Raw genomic sequence first — 14,093 nt, forward strand, 5'->3', positions numbered from 1 at the left:
AGGATCTCCTAACGCAGAGGTGTCCAAACTGTTCAGAAGCAGCAGGACCAAGTAGGTATAGACAGCATCAAAGCGATTTTGTGGACCATGTACATGCTGCACGTATCCAAGACTGAAGACATAAAAGAGTCAAGGCAAACCCACAGGTCGAATAATGCAGTCAAGCTAAATGCAGACGTTACTAGCATTGACCGGGGTGGGGGTCCCAGAGGTTGTGTTTTTCATGGCTCGTTGGTCTAGGGGTATGATTCTCGCACATGTCGTGTTTTTCGTGGCTCGTTGGTCTAGGGGTATGATTTTCGCTTCGGGTGCGAGAGGTCCCGGGTTCAAATCCTGGACGAGCCCTCAGGACAGGAAGGTGGTTCTCACTGTTCAGTTGTCTCACTAACTTTGGAAGTGTTGTGAAGCTATCCTGGCAAGGAGTTCAAAGTTCAACCAGTTCACCTACATTGTGAAGGTTAGGTTGGGTGTAATGCTGGTCATGTCTACTCTGGAGGAGAGTTGAAAAGCAGCATGACCAAGTAGGTATAGACAGCATCTAAGCAATTTTGTGGAGCATGTACATGCTGCACGTATCCAACACTGAAGACATAAAAGAGTCAAGGTAAAACCCACAGGTCGAATAATGCGGTCAAGCTAGATGCAGACGTGAATAGCATTGACCGGAGGGCGAAATCCCAGATGTCATGTTTTTCATGGCTCGTTGGTCTAGGGGTATGCTGGTCATGTGTACTCTGGAGGAGAGTTCAGAAGCAGCAGGACCAAGTAGGTATAGACAGCATCAAAGCAATTTTGTGGACCATGTACATGCTGCACATTTTTTTGAGTTCCAGACAATTATTACAAAGTATATCCAACACTGAAGACATAAAAGAGTCAAGGTAAAACCCACAGGTCGAATAATGCAGTGCCAGATGCAGACGTGACTAGCATTGACCGGGGCGGGGGTCACAGATATTGTGTTTTTCGTGGCTTGTTGGTCTAGGGGTATGATTCTCGCTTTGGGTGCGAGAGGTCCCGGGTTCAAATCCCGGACGAGCCCTCAGGGCAGGAAGGTGGCTCCTTCTATTCGGTTATCTCACTTCCTTTGGAACTGTTGTAAAGCTATCCTGACAAGAAGTTGAAAGTTCAACCAGTTCACCTTCTTTGTGAAGGTGACAGTGGGTGTAATGCTGGTCATGTCAGAAGATGCCTGAAGTGTTATGTAAAGTCTTTTCTGCCAATGCCTCAGGATCTCCTAACGCAGAGGTGTCCAAACTGTTCAGAAGCAGCGGGACCAAGTAGGTATAGACAGCATCAAAGCGATTTTGTGGACCATGTACATGCTGCACGTATCCAAGACTGAAGACATAAAAGAGTCAAGGCAAACCCACAGTTCGAATAATGCAGTCAAGCTAAATGCAGACGTGACTAGCATTGACCGGGGCGGGGGTCCCAGAGGTTGTGTTTTTCATGGCTCGTTGGTCTAGGGGTATGATTCTCGCTTTGGGTGCGAGAGGTCCCGGGTTCAAATCCCGGACGAGCCCTCAGGGCAGGAAGGTGGCTCCTTCTATTCAGTTGTCTCACTACCTTTGGAACTGTTGTAAAGCTATCCTGACAAGAAGTTGAAATTTCAACCAGTTCACCTACATTGTGACAGTGGGTGTAATGCTGGTCATGTCAGAAGATGCCTGAAGTGTTATGTAAAGTCTTTTCTGCCAATGTCTCAGGATCTCCTAACGCAGAGGTGTCCAAACTGTTCAGAAGCAGCAGGACCAAGTAGGTATAGACAGCATCAAAGCGATTTTGTGGACCATGTACATGCTGCACGTATCCAAGACTGAAGACATAAAAGAGTCAAGGCAAAACCCACAGGTCGAATAATGCAGTCAAGCTAAATGCAGACGTGACTAGCATTGACTGGGGTGGGGGTCCCAGAGGTTGCGTTTTTCATGGCTCGTTGGTCTAGGGGTATGATTCTCGCACATGTCGTGTTTTTCGTGGTTGTTGGTCTAGGGGTATGATTCTCGCTTCGGGTGCGAGAGGTCCCGGGTTCAAATCCCGGACCAGCCCTCAGGACAGGAAGGTGGTTCCCACTGTTCAGTTGTCTCACTAACTTTGGAAGTGTTGTGAAGCTATCCTGACAAGTAGTTGAAAGTTCAACCAGTTCACCTACATTGTGAAGGTGACAGTTGGGTGTAATGCTGGTCATGTCTACTCTGGAGGAGAGTTGAGAAACAGCAGGACCAAGTAGGTATAGACAGCATCAAAGCAATTATGTGGACCATGTACATGCTGCACATTTTTTTGAGTTCCAGACAATTATTACAAAGTATATCCAACACTGAAGACATAAAAGAGTCAAGGTAAAACCCACAGGTCGAATAATGCAGTGCCAGATGCACTGTGTGTGCACATTGTGCACATTGTGAAGGTGACAGTGGGTGTAATGCTGGTCATGTGAGAAGATGCCTGAAGTGTTATGTAAAGTCTTTTCTGCCAATGCCTCAGGATCTCCTAACGCAGAGGTGTCCAAACTGTTCAGAAGCAGCAGGACCAAGTAGGTGTAGACAGCATCAAAGCAATTTTGTGGACCATGTACATGCTGCACATTTTCTTGAGTTCCAGACAATTATTACAAAGTATACTTGTATAGACGTGACTAGCATTGACCGGGACGGGGGTCCCAGAGGTTGTGTTTTTCGTGGCTCGTTGGTCTAGGGGTATGATTCTCGCTTTGGGTGCGAGAGGTCCCGGGTTCAAATCCCGGACGAGCCCTCAGGGCAGGAAGGTGGCTCCTTCTATTCAGTTGTCTCACTACCTTTGGAACTGTTGTAAAGCTACCCTGACAAGAAGTTGAAAGTTCAACCAGTTCACCTACATTGTGAAGGTGACAGTGGGTGTAATGCTGGTCATGTCAGAAGATGCCTGAAGTGTTATGTAAAGTCTTTTCTGCCAATCCCTCAGGATCTCCTAACGCAGAGGTGTCCAAACTGTTCAGAAGCAGCAGGACCAAGTAGGTATAGACAGCATCAAAGCGATTTTGTGGACCATGTACATGCTGCACGTATCCAAGACTGAAGACATAAAAGAGTCAAGGCAAAACCCACAGGTCGAATAATGCGGTCAAGCTAAATGCAGACGTGACTAGCATTGACCGGGGCGGGGGTCCCAGAGGTTGTGTTTTTCATGGCTCGTTGGTCTAGGGGTATGATTCTCGCTTTGGGTGCGAGAGGTCCCGGGTTCAAATCCCGGACGAGCCCTCAGGGCAGGAAGGTGGCTCCTTCTATTCAGTTATCTCACTACCTTTGGAACTGTTGTAAAGCTATCCTGACAAGAAGTTGAAAGTTCAACCAGTTCACCTACATTGTGAAGGTGACAGTGGGTGTAAAATGCTGGTCATGTCAGAAGATGCCTGAAGTGTTATGTAAAGTATTTTCTGCCAATGCCTCAGGATCTCCTAACGCAGAGGTGTCCAAACTGTTCAGAAGCAGCAGGACCAAGTAGGTATAGACAGCATCAAAGCGATTTTGTGGACCATGTACATGCTGCACGTATCCAAGACTGAAGACATAAAAGAGTCAAGGCAAACCCACAGGTCGAATAATGCAGTCAAGCTAAATGCAGACGTTACTAGCATTGACCGGGTTGGGGGTCCCAGAGGTTGTGTTTTTCATGGCTCGTTGGTCTAGGGGTATGATTCTCGCACATGTCGTGTTTTTCGTGGCTCGTTGGTCTAGGGGTATGATTTTCGCTTCGGGTGCGAGAGGTCCCGGGTTCAAATCCTGGACGAGCCCTCAGGACAGGAAGGTGGTTCTCACTGTTCAGTTGTCTCACTAACTTTGGAAGTGTTGTGAAGCTATCCTGGCAAGGAGTTCAAAGTTCAACCAGTTCACCTACATTGTGAAGGTTAGGTTGGGTGTAATGCTGGTCATGTCTACTCTGGAGGAGAGTTGAAAAGCAGCATGACCAAGTAGGTATAGACAGCATCTAAGCAATTTTGTGGAGCATGTACATGCTGCACGTATCCAACACTGAAGACATAAAAGAGTCAAGGTAAAACCCACAGGTCGAATAATGCGGTCAAGCTAGATGCAGACGTGAATAGCATTGACCGGAGGGCGAAATCCCAGATGTCATGTTTTTCATGGCTCGTTGGTCTAGGGGTATGCTGGTCATGTGTACTCTGGAGGAGAGTTCAGAAGCAGCAGGACCAAGTAGGTATAGACAGCATCAAAGCAATTTTGTGGACCATGTACATGCTGCACATTTTTTTGAGTTCCAGACAATTATTACAAAGTATATCCAACACTGAAGACATAAAAGAGTCAAGGTAAAACCCACAGGTCGAATAATGCAGTGCCAGATGCAGACGTGACTAGCATTGACCGGGGCGGGGGTCACAGATATTGTGTTTTTCGTGGCTTGTTGGTCTAGGGGTATGATTCTCGCTTTGGGTGCGAGAGGTCCCGGGTTCAAATCCCGGACGAGCCCTCAGGGCAGGAAGGTGGCTCCTTCTATTCGGTTATCTCACTTCCTTTGGAACTGTTGTAAAGCTATCCTGACAAGAAGTTGAAAGTTCAACCAGTTCACCTTCTTTGTGAAGGTGACAGTGGGTGTAATGCTGGTCATGTCAGAAGATGCCTGAAGTGTTATGTAAAGTCTTTTCTGCCAATGCCTCAGGATCTCCTAACGCAGAGGTGTCCAAACTGTTCAGAAGCAGCGGGACCAAGTAGGTATAGACAGCATCAAAGCGATTTTGTGGACCATGTACATGCTGCACGTATCCAAGACTGAAGACATAAAAGAGTCAAGGCAAACCCACAGTTCGAATAATGCAGTCAAGCTAAATGCAGACGTGACTAGCATTGACCGGGGCGGGGGTCCCAGAGGTTGTGTTTTTCATGGCTCGTTGGTCTAGGGGTATGATTCTCGCTTTGGGTGCGAGAGGTCCCGGGTTCAAATCCCGGACGAGCCCTCAGGGCAGGAAGGTGGCTCCTTCTATTCAGTTGTCTCACTACCTTTGGAACTGTTGTAAAGCTATCCTGACAAGAAGTTGAAATTTCAACCAGTTCACCTACATTGTGACAGTGGGTGTAATGCTGGTCATGTCAGAAGATGCCTGAAGTGTTATGTAAAGTCTTTTCTGCCAATGTCTCAGGATCTCCTAACGCAGAGGTGTCCAAACTGTTCAGAAGCAGCAGGACCAAGTAGGTATAGACAGCATCAAAGCGATTTTGTGGACCATGTACATGCTGCACGTATCCAAGACTGAAGACATAAAAGAGTCAAGGCAAAACCCACAGGTCGAATAATGCAGTCAAGCTAAATGCAGACGTGACTAGCATTGACTGGGGTGGGGGTCCCAGAGGTTGCGTTTTTCATGGCTCGTTGGTCTAGGGGTATGATTCTCGCACATGTCGTGTTTTTCGTGGTTGTTGGTCTAGGGGTATGATTCTCGCTTCGGGTGCGAGAGGTCCCGGGTTCAAATCCCGGACCAGCCCTCAGGACAGGAAGGTGGTTCCCACTGTTCAGTTGTCTCACTAACTTTGGAAGTGTTGTGAAGCTATCCTGACAAGTAGTTGAAAGTTCAACCAGTTCACCTACATTGTGAAGGTGACAGTTGGGTGTAATGCTGGTCATGTCTACTCTGGAGGAGAGTTGAGAAACAGCAGGACCAAGTAGGTATAGACAGCATCAAAGCAATTATGTGGACCATGTACATGCTGCACATTTTTTTGAGTTCCAGACAATTATTACAAAGTATATCCAACACTGAAGACATAAAAGAGTCAAGGTAAAACCCACAGGTCGAATAATGCAGTGCCAGATGCACTTTGTGTGCACATTGTGCACATTGTGAAGGTGACAGTGGGTGTAATGCTGGTCATGTGAGAAGATGCCTGAAGTGTTATGTAAAGTCTTTTCTGCCAATGCCTCAGGATCTCCTAACGCAGAGGTGTCCAAACTGTTCAGAAGCAGCAGGACCAAGTAGGTGTAGACAGCATCAAAGCAATTTTGTGGACCATGTACATGCTGCACATTTTCTTGAGTTCCAGACAATTATTACAAAGTATACTTGTATAGACGTGACTAGCATTGACCGGGACGGGGGTCCCAGAGGTTGTGTTTTTCATGGCTCGTTGGTCTAGGGGTATGATTCTCGCTTCGGGTGCGAGAGGTCCCGGGTTCAAATCCCGGACGAGCCCTCAGGACAGGAAGGTGGTTCTTACTGTTCAGTTGTCTCACTAACTTTGGAAGTGTTGTGAAGCTATCCTGACAAGAAGTTGAAAGTTCAACCAGTTCACCTCCATTGTGACAGTGGGTGTAATGCTGGTCATGTCAGAAGATGCCTGAAGTGTTATGTAAAGTGTTTGCTGCCAATGCCTCAGGATCTCCTAACGCAGAGGTGTCCAAACTGTTCCATCAATGGGCCATGTGGCTGAAGTTTTTAATTGAAACCAAGCAGGAGCACACCAGACTTGACTCATTTAATCAACAGATCTTTGTCCTCTGACACTTGATTGGTCAAATCGTGTGCTCTTAATTGGTTGGAACAAACAACTGCAGGCAGGCAACCCTTTATGTAGAAGCGTGAATAGCATTCACCGGGGCGGGGCGGATCCCAGATGTCGTGTTGTTCGTGGCTCGTTGGTCTAGGGGTATGATTCTCGCTTAGGGTGCGAGAGGTCCCGGGTTCAAATCCCGGACGAGCCCTCAGGGCAGGAAGGTGGCTCCTTCTATTCAGTTGTCTCACTACCTTTGGAACTGTTGTAAAGCTACCCTGACAAGAAGTTGAAAGTTCAACCAGTTCACCTACATTGTGAAGGTGACAGTGGGTGTAATGCTGGTCATGTCAGAAGATGCCTGAAGTGTTATGTAAAGTCTTTTCTGCCAATGTCTCAGGATCTCCTAACGCAGAGGTGTCCAAACTGTTCAGAAGCAGCAGGACCAAGTAGGTATAGACAGCATCAAAGCGATTTTGTGGACCATGTACATGCTGCACGTATCCAAGACTGAAGACATAAAAGAGTCAAGGCAAAACCCACAGGTCGAATAATGCGGTCAAGCTAAATGCAGACGTGACTAGCATTGACCGGGGCGGGGGTCCCAGAGGTTGTGTTTTTCATGGCTCGTTGGTCTAGGGGAATGATTCTCGCACATGTCGTGTTTTTCGTGGCTCGTTGGTCTAAGGGTATGATTCTTGCTTCGGGTGCGAGAGGTCCCGGGTTCAAATCCTGGACGAGCCCTCAGGACAGGAAGGTGGTTCTCACTGTTCAGTTGTCTCACTAACTTTGGAAGTGTTGTGAACCTATCCTGTCAAGGAGTTCAAAGTTCAACCAGTTCACCTACATTGTGAAGGTGACAGTTGGGTGTAATGCTGGTCATGTCTACTCTGGAGGAGAGTTGAAAAGCATCATGACCAAGTAGGTATAGACAGCATCAAAGCAATTTTGTGGAGCATGTACATGCTGCACGTATCCAACACTGAAGACATAAAAGAGTCAAGGTAAAACCCACAGGTCGAATAATGCGGTCAAGCTAGATGCAGACGTGAATAGCATTGACCGGAGGGCGAAATCCCAGATGTCATGTTTTTCATGGCTCGTTGGTCTAGGGGTATGCTGGTCATGTGTACTCTGGAGGAGAGTTCAGAAGCAGCAGGACCAAGTAGGTATAGACAGCATCAAAGCAATTTTGTGGACCATGTACATGCTGCACATTTTTTTGAGTTCCAGACAATTATTACAAAGTATATCCAACACTGAAGACATAAAAGAGTCAAGGTAAAACCCACAGGTCGAATAATGCAGTGCCAGATGCAGACGTGACTAGCATTGACCGGGGCGGGGGTCCCAGAGGTTGTGTTTTTCTTGGCTCGTTGGTCTAGGGGTATGATTCTCGCTTTGGGTGCGAGAGGTCCCGGGTTCAAATCCCGGACGAGCCCTCAGGGCAGGAAGGTGGCTCCTTCTATTCAGTTGTCTCACTACCTTTGGAACTGTTGTAAAGCTATCCTGACAAGAAGTTGAAAGTTCAACCAGTTCACCTACTTTGTGAAGGTGACAGTGGGTGTAATGCTGGTCATGTCAGAAGATGCCTGAAGTGTTATGTAAAGTATTTTCTGCCAATGTCTCAGGATCTCCTAACGCAGAGGTGTCCAAACTGTTCAGAAGCAGCAGGACCAAGTAGGTATAGACAGCATCAAAGCGATTTTGTGGACCATGTACATGCTGCACGTATCCAAGACTGAAGACATAAAAGAGTCAAGGCAAACCCACAGGTCGAATAATGCAGTCAAGCTAAATGCAGACGTTACTAGCATTGACCGGGGTGGGGGTCCCAGAGGTTGTGTTTTTCATGGCTCGTTGGTCTAGGGGTATGATTCTCGCTTCGGGTGCGAGAGGTCCCGGGTTCAAATCCCGGACGAGCCCTCAGGACAGGAAGGTGGTTCTTACTGTTCAGTTGTCTCACTAACTTTGGAAGTGTTGTGAAGCTATCCTGGCAAGGAGTTCAAAGTTCAACCAGTTCACCTACATTGTGAAGGTGACAGTTGGGTGTAATGCTGGTCATGTCTACTCTGGAGGAGAGTTGAAAAGCAGCATGACCAAGTAGGTATAGACAGCAACAAAGCAATTTTGTGGAGCATGTACATGCTGCACATATCCAACACTGAAGACATAAAAGAGTCAAGGTAAAACCCACAGGTCGAATAATGCAGTGCCAGATGCAGACGTGACTAGCATTGACCGGGGCGGGGGTCCCAGAGGTTGTGTTTTTCATGGCTCGTTGGTCTAGGGGTATGATTCTCGCTTTGGGTGCGAGAGGTCCCGGGTTCAAATCCCGGACGAGCCCTCAGGGCAGGAAGGTGGCTCCTTCTATTCAGTTGTCTCACTACCTTTGGAACTGTTGTAAAGCTACCCTGACAAGAAGTTGAAAGTTCAACCAGTTCACCTACATTGTGAAGGTGACAGTGGGTGTAATGCTGGTCATGTCAGAAGATGCCTGAAGTGTTATGTAAAGTTTTTTCTGCCAATGTCTCAGGATCTCCTAACGCAGAGGTGTCCAAACTGTTCAGAAGCAGCAGGACCAAGTAGGTATAGACAGCATCAAAGCGATTTTGTGGACCATGTACATGCTGCACGTATCCAAGACTGAAGACATAAAAGAGTCAAGGCAAAACCCACAGGTCGAATAATGCGGTCAAGCTAAATGCAGACGTGACTAGCATTGACCGGGGCGGGGGTCCCAGAGGTTGTGTTTTTCATGGCTCGTTGGTCTAGGGGTATGATTCTCGCTTTGGGTGCGAGAGGTCCCGGGTTCAAATCCCGGACGAGCCCTCAGGGCAGGAAGGTGGCTCCTTCTATTCAGTTGTCTCACTACCTTTGGAACTGTTGTAAAGCTATCCTGACAAGAAGTTGAAAGTTCAACCAGTTCACCTACATTGTGACAGTGGGTGTAATGCTGGTCATGTCAGAAGATGCCTGAAGTGTTATGTAAAGTGTTTGCTGCCAATGCCTCAGGATCTCCTAACGCAGAGGTGTCCAAACTGTTCCATCAATGGGCCATGGGGCTGAAGTTTTTAATTGAAACCAAGCAGGAGCACACCAGACTTGACTCATTTAATCAACAGATCTTTGTCCTCTGACACTTGATTGGTCAAATCGTGTGCTCTTAATTGGTTGGAACAAACAACTGCAGGCAGGCAACCCTTTATGTAGAAGCGTGAATAGCATTCACCGGGGCGCGGCGGATCCCAGATGTCGTGTTGTTCGTGGCTCGTTGGTCTAGGGGTATGATTCTCGCTTAGGGTGTGAGAGGTCCCGGGTTCAAATCCCGGACGAGCCCTCAGGGCAGGAAGGTGGCTCCTTCTATTCTATTCAGTCTCACTACCTTTGGAACTGTTGTAAAGCTATCCTGACAAGAAGTTGAAAGTTCAACCAGTTCACCTACATTGTGAAGGTGACAGTGGGTGTAATGCTGGTCATGTCAGAAGATGCCTGAAGTGTTATGTAAAGTTTTTTTCTGCCAATGTCTCAGGATCTCCTAACGCAGAGGTGTCCAAACTGTTCAGAAGCAGCAGGACCAAGTAGGTATAGACAGCATCAAAGCAATTTTGTGGACCATGTACATGCTGCACGTATCCAAGACTGAAGACATAAAAGAGTCAAGGCAAAACCCACAGGTCGAATAATGCGGTCAAGCTAAATGCAGACGTGACTAGCATTGACCGGGGCGGGGGTCCCAGAGGTTGTGTTTTTCATGGCTCGTTGGTCTAGGGGTATGATTCTCGCTTTGGGTGCGAGAGGTCCCGGGTTCAAATCCCGGACGAGCCCTCAGGGTAGGAAGGTGGCTCCTTCTATTCAGTTGTCTCACTACCTTTGGAACTGTTGTAAAGCTACCCTGACAAGAAGTTGAAAGTTCAACTAGTTCACCTACATTGTGAAGGTGACAGTGGGTGTAATGCTGGTCATGTCAGAAGATGCCTGAAGTGTTATGTAAAGTTTTTTTCTGCCAATGTCTCAGGATCTCCTAACGCAGAGGTGTCCAAACTGTTCAGAAGCAGCAGGACCAAGTAGGTATAGACAGCATCAAAGCAATTTTGTGGACCATGTACATGCTGCACGTATCCAAGACTGAAGACATAAAAGAGTCAAGGCAAAACCCACAGGTCGAATAATGCGGTCAAGCTAAATGCAGACGTGACTAGCATTGACCGGGGCGGGGGTCCCAGAGGTTGCGTTTTTCATGGCTCGTTGGTCTAGGGGTATGATTCTCGCTTCGGGTGCGAGAGGTCCCGGGTTCAAATCCCGGACGAGCCCTCAGGACAGGAAGGTGGTTCTTACTGTTCAGTTGTCTCACTAACTTTGGAAGTGTTGTGAAGCTATCCTGGCAAGGAGTTCAAAGTTCAACCAGTTCACCTACATTGTGAAGGTGACAGTTGGGTGTAATGCTGGTCATGTCTACTCTGGAGGAGAGTTGAAAAGCAGCATGACCAAGTAGGTATAGACAGCAACAAAGCAATTTTGTGGAGCATGTACATGCTGCACATATCCAACACTGAAGACATAAAAGAGTCAAGGTAAAACCCACAGGTCGAATAATGCAGTGCCAGATGCAGACGTGACTAGCATTGACCGGGGCGGGGGTCCCAGAGGTTGTGTTTTTCATGGCTCGTTGGTCTAGGGGTATGATTCTCGCTTTGGGTGCGAGAGGTCCCGGGTTCAAATCCCGGACGAGCCCTCAGGGCAGGAAGGTGGCTCCTTCTATTCAGTTGTCTCACTACCTTTGGAACTGTTGTAAAGCTATCCTGACAAGAAGTTGAAAGTTCAACCAGTTCACCTACATTGTGAAGGTGACAGTGGGTGTAATGCTGGTCATGTCAGAAGATGCCTGAAGTGTTATGTAAAGTCTTTTCTGCCAATCCCTCAGGATCTCCTAACGCAGAGGTGTCCAAACTGTTCAGAAGCAGCAGGACCAAGTAGGTATAGACAGCATCAAAGCAATTTTGTGGACCATGTACATGCTGCACGTATCCAAGACTGAAGACATAAAAGAGTCAAGGCAAAACCCACAGGTCGAATAATGCGGTCAAGCTAAATGCAGACGTGACTAGCATTGACCGGGGCGGGGGTCCCAGAGGTTGTGTTTTTCATGGCTCGTTGGTCTAGGGGTATGATTCTCGCTTTGGGTGCGAGAGGTCCCGGGTTCAAATCCCGGACGAGCCCTCAGGGCAGGAAGGTGGCTCCTTCTATTCAGTTGTCTCACTACCTTTGGAACTGTTGTAAAGCTACCCTGACAAGAAGTTGAAAGTTCAACCAGTTCACCTACATTGTGAAGGTGACAGTGGGTGTAATGCTGGTCATGTCAGAAGATGCCTGAAGTGTTATGTAAAGTTTTTTCTGCCAATGTCTCAGGATCTCCTAACGCAGAGGTGTCCAAACTGTTCAGAAGCAGCAGGACCAAGTAGGTATAGACAGCATCAAAGCAATTTTGTGGACCATGTACATGCTGCACGTATCCAAGACTGAAGACATAAAAGAGTCAAGGCAAAACCCACAGGTCGAATAATGCGGTCAAGCTAAATGCAGACGTGACTAGCATTGACCGGGGCGTGGGTCCCAGAGGTTGTGTTTTTCATGGCTCCTTGGTCTAGGGGTATGATTCTCGCTTTGGGTGCGAGAGGTCCCGGGTTCAAATCCCGGACGAGCCCTCAGGACAGGAAGGTGGCTCCTTCTATTCAGTTGTCTCACTACCTTTGGAACTGTTGTAAAGCTACCCTGACAAGAAGTTGAAAGTTCAACCAGTTCACCTACATTGTGAAGGTGACAGTGGGTGTAATGCTGGTCATGTCAGAAGATGCCTGAAGTGTTATGTAAAGTCTTTTCTGCCAATGCCTCAGGATCTCCTAACGCAGAGGTGTCCAAACTGTTCAGAAGCAGCAGGACCAAGTAGGTATAGACAGCATCAAAGCGATTTTGTGGACCATGTACATGCTGCACGTATCCAAGACTGAAGACATAAAAGAGTCAAGGCAAAACCCACAGGTCGAATAATGCGGTCAAGCTAAATGCAGACGTGACTAGCATTGACCGGGGCGGGGGTCCCAGAGGTTGCGTTTTTCATGGCTCGTTGGTCTAGGGGTATGATTCCCGCACATGTCATGTTTTTCGTGGCTCGTTGGTCTAGGGGTATGATTCTCGCTTCGGGTGCGGGAGGTCCCGGGTTCAAATCCCGGACGAGCCCTCAGGACAGGAAGGTGGTTCTCACTGTTCAGTTGTCTCATTAACTTTGGAAGTGTTGTGAAGCTATCCTGACAAGTAGTTGAAAGTTCAACCAGTTCACCTACATTGTGAAGGTGACAGTTGGGTGTAATGCTGGTCATGTCTACTGTGGAGGAGAGTTGAGAAGCAGCAGGACCAAGTAGGTATAGACAGCATCAAAGCAATTATGTGGACCATGTACATGCTGCACATTTTTTTGAGTTCCAGACAATTATTACAAAGTATATCCAACACTGAAGACATAAAAGAGTCAAGGTAAAACCCACAGGTCGAATAATGCAGTGCCAGATGCACTGTGTGTGCACATTGTGCACATTGTGAAGGTGACAGTGGGTGTAATGCTGGTCATGTGAGAAGATGCCTGAAGTGTTATGTAAAGTCTTTTCTGCCAATGCCTCAGGATCTCCTAACGCAGAGGTGTCCAAACTGTTCAGAAGCAGCAGGACCAAGTAGGTGTAAACAGCATCAAAGCAATTTTGTGGACCATGTACATGCTGCACATTTTCTTGAGTTCCAGACAATTATTACAAAGTATACTTGTATAGACGTGACTAGCATTGACCGGGGCGGAGGTCCCAGAGGTTGTGTTTTTCATGGCTCGTTGGTCTAGGGGTATGATTCTCGCTTTGGGTGCGAGAGGTCCCGGGTTCAAATCCCGGACGAGCCCTCAGGGCAGGAAGGTGGCTCCTTCTATTCAGTTGTCTCACTACCTTTGGAACTGTTGTAAAGCTACCCTGACAAGAAGTTGAAAGTTCAACCAGTTCACCTACATTGTGAAGGTGACAGTGGGTGTAATGCTGGTCATGTCAGAAGATGCCTGAAGTGTTATGTAAATTTTTTTCTGCCAATGTCTCAGGATCTCCTAACGCAGAGGTGTCCAAACTGTTCAGAAGCAGCAGGACCAAGTAGGTATAGACAGCATCAAAGCAATTTTGTGGACCATGTACATGCTGCACGTATCCAAGACTGAAGACATAAAAGAGTCAAGGCAAAACCCACAGGTCGAATAATGCGGTCAAGCTAAATGCAGACGTGACTAGCATTGACCGGGGCGGGGGTCCCAGAGGTTGCGTTTTTCATGGCTCGTTGGTCTAGGGGTATGATTCTCGCTTCGGGTGCAAGAGGTCCCGGGTTCAAATCCCGGACGAGCCCTCAGGACAGGAAGGTGGTTCTCACTGTTCAGTTGTCTCACTAACTTTGGAAGTGTTGTGAAGCTATCCTGACAAGGAGTTGAAAGTTCAACCAGTTCACCTACATTGTGAAGGTGACAGTTTGGTGTAATGCTGGTCATGTGTACTCTGGAGGAGAGTTCAGAAGCAGCAGGACCAAGTA

The 14,093-nt window shown here is 47.6% G+C and overlaps 24 non-coding genes across 24 annotated transcripts; all 24 read left to right on the forward strand.

Moving 5' to 3' along the window:
• The first annotated feature begins 273 nt into the window (after positions 1–273).
• trnap-cgg (transfer RNA proline (anticodon CGG)) lies at positions 274–345 on the forward strand. Its single transcript has one exon. It is a non-coding gene; the product is annotated as a tRNA-Pro (tRNA).
• Positions 346–970: 625 nt separating this feature from the next.
• On the forward strand, positions 971–1,042 carry trnap-ugg (transfer RNA proline (anticodon UGG)). The gene has a single exon. It is a non-coding gene; the product is annotated as a tRNA-Pro (tRNA).
• Positions 1,043–1,454: 412 nt separating this feature from the next.
• Positions 1,455–1,526, forward strand: trnap-ugg (transfer RNA proline (anticodon UGG)). Its single transcript has one exon. It is a non-coding gene; the product is annotated as a tRNA-Pro (tRNA).
• Positions 1,527–2,685: 1,159 nt separating this feature from the next.
• trnap-ugg (transfer RNA proline (anticodon UGG)) lies at positions 2,686–2,757 on the forward strand. The gene has a single exon. It is a non-coding gene; the product is annotated as a tRNA-Pro (tRNA).
• A 413-nt stretch (positions 2,758–3,170) lies between these two features.
• On the forward strand, positions 3,171–3,242 carry trnap-ugg (transfer RNA proline (anticodon UGG)). Its single transcript has one exon. It is a non-coding gene; the product is annotated as a tRNA-Pro (tRNA).
• Positions 3,243–3,704: 462 nt separating this feature from the next.
• On the forward strand, positions 3,705–3,776 carry trnap-cgg (transfer RNA proline (anticodon CGG)). Its single transcript has one exon. It is a non-coding gene; the product is annotated as a tRNA-Pro (tRNA).
• A 625-nt stretch (positions 3,777–4,401) lies between these two features.
• On the forward strand, positions 4,402–4,473 carry trnap-ugg (transfer RNA proline (anticodon UGG)). The gene has a single exon. It is a non-coding gene; the product is annotated as a tRNA-Pro (tRNA).
• A 412-nt stretch (positions 4,474–4,885) lies between these two features.
• Positions 4,886–4,957, forward strand: trnap-ugg (transfer RNA proline (anticodon UGG)). Its single transcript has one exon. It is a non-coding gene; the product is annotated as a tRNA-Pro (tRNA).
• A 1,159-nt stretch (positions 4,958–6,116) lies between these two features.
• Positions 6,117–6,188, forward strand: trnap-cgg (transfer RNA proline (anticodon CGG)). The gene has a single exon. It is a non-coding gene; the product is annotated as a tRNA-Pro (tRNA).
• A 436-nt stretch (positions 6,189–6,624) lies between these two features.
• On the forward strand, positions 6,625–6,696 carry trnap-agg (transfer RNA proline (anticodon AGG)). Its single transcript has one exon. It is a non-coding gene; the product is annotated as a tRNA-Pro (tRNA).
• Positions 6,697–7,157: 461 nt separating this feature from the next.
• On the forward strand, positions 7,158–7,229 carry trnap-cgg (transfer RNA proline (anticodon CGG)). The gene has a single exon. It is a non-coding gene; the product is annotated as a tRNA-Pro (tRNA).
• A 626-nt stretch (positions 7,230–7,855) lies between these two features.
• On the forward strand, positions 7,856–7,927 carry trnap-ugg (transfer RNA proline (anticodon UGG)). Its single transcript has one exon. It is a non-coding gene; the product is annotated as a tRNA-Pro (tRNA).
• Positions 7,928–8,339: 412 nt separating this feature from the next.
• On the forward strand, positions 8,340–8,411 carry trnap-cgg (transfer RNA proline (anticodon CGG)). Its single transcript has one exon. It is a non-coding gene; the product is annotated as a tRNA-Pro (tRNA).
• A 349-nt stretch (positions 8,412–8,760) lies between these two features.
• trnap-ugg (transfer RNA proline (anticodon UGG)) lies at positions 8,761–8,832 on the forward strand. Its single transcript has one exon. It is a non-coding gene; the product is annotated as a tRNA-Pro (tRNA).
• Positions 8,833–9,245: 413 nt separating this feature from the next.
• Positions 9,246–9,317, forward strand: trnap-ugg (transfer RNA proline (anticodon UGG)). Its single transcript has one exon. It is a non-coding gene; the product is annotated as a tRNA-Pro (tRNA).
• Positions 9,318–9,753: 436 nt separating this feature from the next.
• Positions 9,754–9,825, forward strand: trnap-agg (transfer RNA proline (anticodon AGG)). Its single transcript has one exon. It is a non-coding gene; the product is annotated as a tRNA-Pro (tRNA).
• A 416-nt stretch (positions 9,826–10,241) lies between these two features.
• Positions 10,242–10,313, forward strand: trnap-ugg (transfer RNA proline (anticodon UGG)). The gene has a single exon. It is a non-coding gene; the product is annotated as a tRNA-Pro (tRNA).
• Positions 10,314–10,727: 414 nt separating this feature from the next.
• trnap-cgg (transfer RNA proline (anticodon CGG)) lies at positions 10,728–10,799 on the forward strand. Its single transcript has one exon. It is a non-coding gene; the product is annotated as a tRNA-Pro (tRNA).
• Positions 10,800–11,148: 349 nt separating this feature from the next.
• Positions 11,149–11,220, forward strand: trnap-ugg (transfer RNA proline (anticodon UGG)). The gene has a single exon. It is a non-coding gene; the product is annotated as a tRNA-Pro (tRNA).
• Positions 11,221–11,633: 413 nt separating this feature from the next.
• Positions 11,634–11,705, forward strand: trnap-ugg (transfer RNA proline (anticodon UGG)). The gene has a single exon. It is a non-coding gene; the product is annotated as a tRNA-Pro (tRNA).
• A 413-nt stretch (positions 11,706–12,118) lies between these two features.
• On the forward strand, positions 12,119–12,190 carry trnap-ugg (transfer RNA proline (anticodon UGG)). Its single transcript has one exon. It is a non-coding gene; the product is annotated as a tRNA-Pro (tRNA).
• Positions 12,191–12,651: 461 nt separating this feature from the next.
• On the forward strand, positions 12,652–12,723 carry trnap-cgg (transfer RNA proline (anticodon CGG)). Its single transcript has one exon. It is a non-coding gene; the product is annotated as a tRNA-Pro (tRNA).
• A 633-nt stretch (positions 12,724–13,356) lies between these two features.
• trnap-ugg (transfer RNA proline (anticodon UGG)) lies at positions 13,357–13,428 on the forward strand. Its single transcript has one exon. It is a non-coding gene; the product is annotated as a tRNA-Pro (tRNA).
• A 413-nt stretch (positions 13,429–13,841) lies between these two features.
• trnap-cgg (transfer RNA proline (anticodon CGG)) lies at positions 13,842–13,913 on the forward strand. The gene has a single exon. It is a non-coding gene; the product is annotated as a tRNA-Pro (tRNA).
• The last annotated feature ends 180 nt before the right edge of the window (positions 13,914–14,093 follow it).

The sequence above is a fragment of the Scomber japonicus genome, chromosome 8 (assembly GCF_027409825.1).
Source record: "Scomber japonicus isolate fScoJap1 chromosome 8, fScoJap1.pri, whole genome shotgun sequence".
NCBI classification, from domain to species: domain Eukaryota; kingdom Metazoa; phylum Chordata; class Actinopteri; order Scombriformes; family Scombridae; genus Scomber; species Scomber japonicus.